A 9,086-nucleotide genomic window follows, 5' to 3' on the forward strand; every position below is an offset into this window, starting at 1 on the left:
GCTGTCATAACGAGCAAACTCGGAGTGGAGTGTCGTCAGTGGTAACAGACCACGAGCCCAAGCATTCATGTTGAAAAACGTTGGCAGGAATATACTTAAGGAGAAGCTTAAGTTGGGCCTTGAGGGTATGACGCGATAGCGTTAATGGGTCCTCGCAACGGCCGGGGGTACTCTTTACCTGTAAGTTCGCGGACACGAAGACTGTCTTTCACCATCACCTTGACCTACCCTTAAAGGTATACTGAGGAGGTTTTCGAATCTGCTTACCTTCCTTTTTTTTTGGGGGGGGGGGGCTAAAACATTGGTGCAATCAACAATTGAAAGCGCGGTGCCTAAATCTCCCGCGTCCAGTGCGAGCGCCGGAGAGGAGAACAGGATTGAGGGAAACCTCGTCCATGTCGGCCAACGTGACGCCACGTTGAGGAGTCGGGAATACTTCGAGGCATCTGAGCGAGCTTTTAGCGTGCGTTGTTTCTCGTGCTGCGTGCATTGTTCCTCGTGTTGCTTGCGTTGGGACGTTCAAAACGTATCAATGAATCAAATGAAATCGTTCGGCAGAGATCTGTTTGATTTGGGATGCAAATTTAAGGGATAAATGAGCGCCCACCAAGTTCTCGTAAGGAAAAATTGTGTTTCAAAATCTTACTCGGTTTCTTTGTCAAAGTGTGACGGCGGGAGAGTTACAGCTTGGCTTTTAAACACGTACAGTTGACCGCCAAGTCATTAAACTTAAACTAGTATGCATCTAGGAAGGGGGAAGGGTGCCGAGGGAGCAGTTAATTTACCCGGTGTCTACAGAACGCGCCATGACTGAAGCAGCAGTCTTCTGCGCGGATTTGGCTGCGCTTCGCTCACCTTGACGTCAGGTTTGTGCTGCTTCATTCTTTCCGTGAGACACTTTGTTGCCCCAACGTACAACACCGGGCACTTAGGAACACGACATTTTGTACACACTGCATTGGGCCTTCTCTTTAGGATGACGGCCTTTCCGGTGAGGCAGGAGCCGTCCGGTGGTGGTAATCGTCATAAGTATTGTTCGCACCCCTTCCTTTCCGAGAATGCAAGCGGAGGTTTTGCTGGCGCCTTTTACACATGGAATGCATAGGCGCATTTCACGTTAGGCGTATGCTTGGGCTGTAGGCGAAGAATTCTTTTGGTTGCGTCTGTTGCGGTTTGAGGTGATATGTGGAATGAGTGAAATGGGGTGTTGTTTTCTTTGGAGGTCAACTAAAAGCGGCGATCTCCACTCAACACGGCGCCATATACATATTGGCAGCTTCTCCGCTCCTGAATGTGTAGTCACGACCTCTTGACAAACCACAGGCGGCGGCGCGCGCCCACGGTGTGCCCTGAGGCTCCGGCAGCATATTTCTGCTAAAATAGACAATTTGCGCTTGTTTTTGCGTAATTTGGGTTCAATATTCGAGTATGCTGCATGAAAAACTATAGGACGCCGAAGCCAGTCCGAATTTCACAAAAAGTGCTTCAGTGTCCCTTTAAGAGTACAATGCTACAGCTTTCGAGATCCCTCAGGCGCAAGTTGTTCTTTGTCGCAAAGCTTTTGCCTACATGCCCATATATGTGAAATTGGTCATTATCCTCTACTTTATATTCACAGATGACGGCGAGTCCTCAAACCTCTCCTGGCTCAGTGGTGCAGCGGTCAAGCAACGCGCCACTGCCCCTGCAGGTGGCTGTTTCAAACACCACCACCTGTTCGGAATGCGAACTCAAGTTGCTCTTCTCAAGCAACCTCTCGCGACTAATCATTATTTAACTGTCACCTGCCATTGCAGGAATTTTGCCCACAGACCGGTAGGCAGATTTCCAAGTGCCACGGTGGGCAGGTTTTGATGACGTTACAAGGTCACGTGACCTATGTGGCGAGTGGGCCACCTTCTTTTCTCTACACGCCGACTCCGGGGCTGCCGATGCACGGGACCCTTATCACTGTCGCGTTAATATTGACAGGTTATAGGAGCCGTGTGTTCTTAGAGGAAGTGGCAATAAGAGCAGGAAAAATTTTACTCAAAGGGGGGTGTCAGTGGGCTGGAAATGACGTGTCGCTTAGAGCGTACTTGTGTGTGCAGAAAATTCGAAGGCTTTAATTTTTAATGTCACCATGATACGTAAATGCTTCAAACCTTTGCCGCCTTCAAATATCGAGAGTGGAGATTTTCCGTTCACTAAAAAGAAAGCCGTCAACGTGAGTGCAAGAAGCCCCGGAGAGACAGCTGGGCATGATCAATATAACAGCTGTATTACAATTTCAAAACATTATTACATTTTACTCTTTTCTTCATTGGCAAGCGTAGCCACGTCCCTGCCATCGCTGGCCTAGAGTTAATATTGAAATAACGAAGGACTAATGCGAGACGAAACGGGGGTGAAAATGCGATAAGACTGCATAGTTACAGCAGCCCCGTAGGCGCATATTGCAAGCTTTTTTTCTTTCCTTTCTTTTTCCCGTTTGACATTGGTCAGCCCTAGCTTAGATAACGGATCCGGCGAGTAACATATCCTGCCTCCCATTAGCCTTGACGCCGCACGCGGCCGCTGCCAACGATAACTGTCCATAAGAAAGGAAATGAAAAAAAAAGCTTGCGTAAGGAGACCCATGACGTCCGTTTGGAACTTGATAGCTGGCGTGTCGTGGCGATTGGTACGATGGCGCTGGTAAGGCTAAATGATAAGTTACTGCACGTAAGCAGAGAAGTGTCTTGCTTTTTTGCACTTGCTGGGACGAATCATTCCATCCCAGCTGCGCCAAAACATGATAATGCAGCTGGCTGGTAAATAACGTGCATTATAGGCACTCCGTTCTGAGGGTAAATTTGGTAGCTATTACTTGACTGAAAATACCAGACGGAAAGCGCAACGCAAACTGCATCGCCGGGAAATGGTGTTCCGGCTGCTCTTATTACTTTTCTTTAGCCCTCATCAAGACGAACCCTCCCGTAGTATGGTAAGGCAAAGTAAGCTGGCTCGTCCGCATTCGTGGGAAGATTGGTGTCATCTCTCGTGTTCAGCGACAGCACATCATCTCGTTAGTACCACTGTTACCAATACTGACGCACATTTCATCGCAGAACGAAGCCACACCGTAGAGTTCTTGTCGCTGAGCACTTGATGCGCCATAAGTGCAAACAAGTAAACGAACAAAATAGTGACATGAAGACACCAGTAGCTATATGAAAAGTAACATTTGGTTATCACCCACGAACTTAATGTGCTGCCGCGGTGACTCAGTGGTTATGGTGCTCGGCTGCTGTTCCGAAAGAAGCGGGTTAGTTGCCGTACGCGGCGGTCGCAATTCGATGGAGGTCAAATGCTAGACGCCCATGTGCTGTGCAATGTCAGTGCACTTGCAAGAACACAAGGTGCTCGAAATTATCCGAAGCCCTCCACTACGGCGTCGCTCATAGCCTGGTCACTTTAGGACCCCATCCTGAGTCAGTTTAGGGCGTTAAACCCCATAAAATCAAGCCTAAGAAAATTTAAGAATCTGATAACTAAAATATCGTTACCACCAACATGATAAGGAATTGAACAGTTCGCGTATCTAATCACTCTCACTCATATTTGGGGAGTATGCGTTAATTTCATATTGCTGAAATTGGCCATTTCATTCTACATATAATGAAAATTAGCGCAATGATGCCAGTAACTAAGCTTTCAACTCAGTCGTATGTGCAACGCTCAGTGCCGCCTTTCGAAAACATACATAGTGTGTTTCACCTATGATTTTACACAATTTTTTTAAAAAAGCTTTATCAGTTAGAAGAGCGCTTTTTTCGGCACAGCACTGTCAGTGGTGCTGTACATCAGATTACATCTAAGCCGTGCTAACAACAGGCTGGTTAACTAATAGTTAATGGTTACATTTTTAACTATTGCTGTTAGGCTCCTTAATTATTGAGAGGCGCATAGCCCACGTAAATTAATATTGATATCAGTTTTTTATAATTTCGAAAACGCGGTTAACCTCGACGCAGTGTGGCCCAACAAATTTTGGCTATTTTGACGAGTCACGTGCACTGGAGAGGTTGATTTGCCTGCAAGCTTCTCGAAAGCGCATGTATTTTGGCGCTATGCAGCCAGAATTTGTTGGAGCACACTGCGTCTTGGTTAACCGTGTTTTGGAAATTCTACAAACTGATCTTGATATTGCTTACTGTGGGCTACGCGCTTCTCAATAAGTATAGGAGCCTAACAGTAATAGCTGAAAAGTTAACTATTCAGTATTTGTCAACCAGCCTGGTAGTTAGCACGTCTTAGCTGTATATTCTGATGTACTACATTGCTGACAATGCTATGGTGGAAAAAGCGCTCTTCTAACTGAAAAAGCCTATTTTTACAATTTGTGTGAAGTCTTACGTGAAACCCTGTTGGACAAGAGTTTCGAGCAGTCTCTGCACTCTTTGTTATTAATAAAATTAGATTCTGAGGATTTGCCTGGGTTTGCTGGTATTTATAGGGCAGGAATAAATGCATTCATTGCAGAAAATATTTAATTTAAAAACTTTCCGGCCTTTCTAAACAAACTCGTGACGGCTACGTAGAAAAGGACTCCGCGGTCACATCTTTGTAGTAAATGGCGGTATAACCAAGCCTCGGAGACTCGCGCGACAGAACACTGTTTCGGCGCTAATACGGAGTGTGGTATGATAGGCGTAAATTCTCGAATTTACGAATTTACGGTTTGGGTCACGCTATACTCGGGGTCAACTTTCTGTGGCCCTGAAGCGAAGGCTAGAGAGGAAAGGGAAGCAGATGGACCTTGGTCACCTGAAGGTTGAATGACCGGAGTGCAAGCGTGATTCCGCGAGAAAAAAATAGAGTCCCGGACATGACAGAGACAGGGCCAACATGTCCACGCAAATTCCACACTCCAAGTCTACGCTCTCTCGCGTTCAACAATCGAACGACCCCGCCAGTCGTCCATCGCACTCATACGATTTGGCGGCTGGAGATAAAGAGGAGGTCAAGGCACGCGGGTGAGAGTGAAGAATGTTTTTATACAGTAACTTACCAAACGACTCTGGTCCCTCACCTCGTTTCCTGGCCGGATATCACTTGGCACAGTGCACGGTGGCAGAGGCCCGCCGTCTTCCCCTTCCTTCCAAGCCTTGGCTGCAGAGCCAGAGAAAGTTGATTCTTCGAGAATCACAGTAAGATTCTTTAAGTACAAATCGTAAAGAAGTAGGCCCAAAATGCTACCTGACGGACTCCGGGTGCGACAGAAAGGAAATTTGAGCGTGTTTTATTAAACGTGACACAGTGGCTGCGCGATCGTGAGTAGCTTTTAATTAACTATAGGGTGGTTCCATGTAATCCGTGTGGTTCGGGTTTCGTGAGCAAAATCGCGTGGATTAGCACGTAAAATGCCTTGGATAAATCCACAGCGATGCCTAAAGTAAGTAACCTGCATTCAGCATTGTTTAATATCGTATTTTTTATTCGAAGATGCGCATGAATAGTGGACCTTCCACACTGAACGCCACTGTATATTTCTTCGTAAGCGCTGTTATTCCGGCAAGTATTAACTTCTTGCAGACATTAAAGAAAACTGGTACCATTGATCTCGGCATGTATTTTGAGAATACGCTCGTGTCACCTCTTTTATATATGGCGCTTACCTCACATATATGTGTATGTTTTTTTGAAAACTGCCCCTCCCCCCCCCGCCGAAAAAAACAGATTAAAAATATGCGTTACGACCGATGTTGTTCAATTTAGTAAACATTTAACTGGCCGTCACAACAATATGAGTTTCAAAGAGCCGTATATTAAAAGATGATTTCTTCCTCACTAGCAGAATGAAAATTAAACGTTTCTTTGCCATGTTTAGGTAGCTATTTTGGCAGTGGGCATCCAGAAGCATCTAGTCTTCATCCCCGCGAACCTCTTGGAAAGAAATAAAAGTTTTCTCTCTCTCTATGGTAAATTGATGAAATGACTCAGTATTTATTATTATTTCATTTTGAAAACTCCAGTTTTTTTGCTGATTCGGGGCAGCATTGACTGATTTCCAACTGTTCTGTACTCTACATATTATTTAGGAGAAAACAATTAATTCAAGTGACGCTTTTATTTCACGATCTGTTTTTAGTTACCATATTTTTCAGGTTCGTTGACTTCGGGAAATATATTGTATAACTCAAATGAATAAATCGTGTAAAACGCCTGTTCTTCTTGCGGATCATTCGAACACATTGCTTTGCAATCCATGGCCTCCGGGCTTTTGAACTGCTGTGCGTCGTTTTAGTTGGAAAGGGCTGATCATAGAACGATTAAAATTTTATTTGGAAATTAGAAAAACTTCATATGGCAGGATTGCGGTGTTTGCCCCGTACACGTCATACCATGAGAGTGCTCTAATTTCTTTGCGGAACAGCGCTAGAATTGCTTGCGTCACACTTTGAAATTATGTAATTTGTTTCTGCTTACTTTGAAACAATGTTTTATGAATCACCATGTACGTGGGTAGATGATCCCTGGTGGGACTGCTCACTGCCTGTGACGATATACTCTTTTCATGAATATTTGTTACGAAAAGGTGAACTGCTGATGCGGGTGACAGCCTAATGCGATGACACATCTAATCATCTAAGACGTAAGAACGACGTATATGTTCATGCATAAAATACAATCAGTTGCTAGTTAGCGCTCACGTGTGTCTATTCCTTCTTCTTCTCGTCTTTTTGCGCTATTCTAAGTTATAAGAAGTTCTGGCATTTGAAGACTCTGGAATGTTAAAATCTCCTCACACAATCAAACTGTGTCCTTTGCTGGGATTGAACTCAAAACGACTGTCTGCTACCTCAAAAACTGCCATGACAGAGTCGTGTGGCGAGCGGTATGCAACACTTACATATATATAGTACAGGGCAAACTGCTTTCGTTAGCCTCAAAAATTTCTACGATACGATGATTGCGTACTTTTCTCTTGAGGAATGTTGGTAAGCCGCTATTTATGACATCAATTGGCACTCCACGTTACTATTTCTCACCAAGCTGTTTCACTATCGTGGTCCGGATCTGCCGTCATTATCGGCAGTAGGAAGATTTAATCCCTTACCACTTAAAATTCTTCATTGTCTATATCGTAAATTGCTATTCTCTTCTTAAATTTTTTATGAGTTTAGTTTATCTCCTATTAAGGTTTAAGCCAAACGCTCTGCTTTATCTTTTGTGGTCGGCAATCACGTTCTGCAATTCGTCCCCTGAGTTACTTTGCAGCGTAATGTAATCTTCAGGTCAAACGGTACTAGGTATTCTTTATTGGCTTTTATCCCCATGCAGCTCTTCGTATTCGAACTCTCTGAATACCTACGGTAAACAAAAATAGTAGTGGAGAGATCGTGTCTCCTTCCCGCCTGCGTGTTCCGGAAGTTGTACAAAACCTCAGTGAAGTTGTCTTAGAGCACCATGATGGTCGCACTGTCTATTATTTTTATTTTCTTTATGGCCCACTCTACTGTATGTCCTTCAGAAACATCCAGTCAACATATTTTACTGGGTGGATGCCACCAGGAAATTCACAAGGCTCTTCCTCAAAGCTGTGAATGTTAATTACAGAATACATGGAAAGCGGTCACGGGCCTACAGAAGAGGTGGCGCATACCTTCATTGAGGTCTTGTTAGAAAAGCTATGTGCCGGAGATTAAGACTATCCGGCACACGCGCCGCCATTCCAGTGTTTGAGTGCTCCTTAAGGTACTCCTCATCATCCACGGAATAGTGCACGTTAGGTCGTCAGGCAGTCCTTCAGTTGTTTGTGGAAGTGTTGCGGAGGGCTTTGCGATATTGCTGCCTGGCGCTCTGTGCACCACGATGGGTCAACCTGGCGGGTTTCTGTGCCCACCGAGATGGAAAATGTGTGTCGCCCGGATACGCTTGCGCGGAAATCACTCTTTGACTCCTACACGAGGCACGTAAGCTAGCCCATTGAAACCGCACATATTCCTGAATATAACAGGAGCAGCACTCTACTATGTACGTTTTTTTAATGTTTTGGCGACCTACGCATGCAATCTCTAGAGCCAAGATATATACCAGGTGTTTCAGAGAAGGTGATCACTAATTTTTAAAAACAATTTTTTGAGGTAACGAGAAGCAATTTGCGGCATAGTAATATGACTGTTAGCGGACATCAAAAAACAGGCAAATCATCTTAACTAGCTAAGTGACTAACCAAATTCTAAATGTTAACTTTTTCTCTATCACCAATAGGAACCTGATTGAAATTAAAAATTTTGTAGCCAGCCGTTAGTAATAGCCAAATCAGTTTTTAGAATTTCGAAAACGCCATTAGTTTCGCCACTGTGGCACGACAAAATTTGGCTATTTCGACTAGTTACGACCGCTGGAAGGGTTGCTTTGCCTGCATACTTTTTGAAAGTGCGTGTATTTTAGCACGATGTAGACAAACTTTTTGTCGCTTTCCATTGATTCATCATATAACATTATACTAATTCCCCACAGCAATTCATCTTAATAAATCCAATCATCTATCATAAACCATTTTCGTGGGGGGCCCACTACCAAATTATTCTTTAGAATTACTTTCGGTTTTTTTCTTCCAGATTTTCATACTTCCAACTTCAGAATTTTGGGGTCCTCATATTTTCAAACTTGGAGGTACGCTATGATTGGTTCACTGGTAACCACGTGGTGTTTATGACGTCGCAACCCTGTCGATCGCATTCATAGATCGCGGGGAATGCTCATACCCGTACTGGCTCAGTGGTGCAACGATTAAGCGATGCTCCACTGTCCCGGCAGGAGGTGGCTGGTTCCAACGTATCTGTCGGTGTGGCTTGTGATACCCAGGTTACTGTTCGCGAGCTCCCGTAATGCTCATGCGCAGCGCAACTGCGGGTAGGGGGCAGCTGCACTGCATTTGACACCAGTGGGCAGGTTGTGATGACGTCACAAGGCCACGTGACGTCTATCGACCAATCACAAAATTTGGTGATAGAGAAGCCGGAAACCTTTTGTTAGATGACAACCGAAATGCGATCGCACTAATAACTGTTTTTGCGCGATCTGGAGGCTGAAAAGTAACACTTGTGAGTCTCATA

Source organism: Amblyomma americanum, chromosome 1 (genome assembly GCF_052857255.1).
Source record: "Amblyomma americanum isolate KBUSLIRL-KWMA chromosome 1, ASM5285725v1, whole genome shotgun sequence".
In the NCBI taxonomy this organism is placed as follows: domain Eukaryota; kingdom Metazoa; phylum Arthropoda; class Arachnida; order Ixodida; family Ixodidae; genus Amblyomma; species Amblyomma americanum.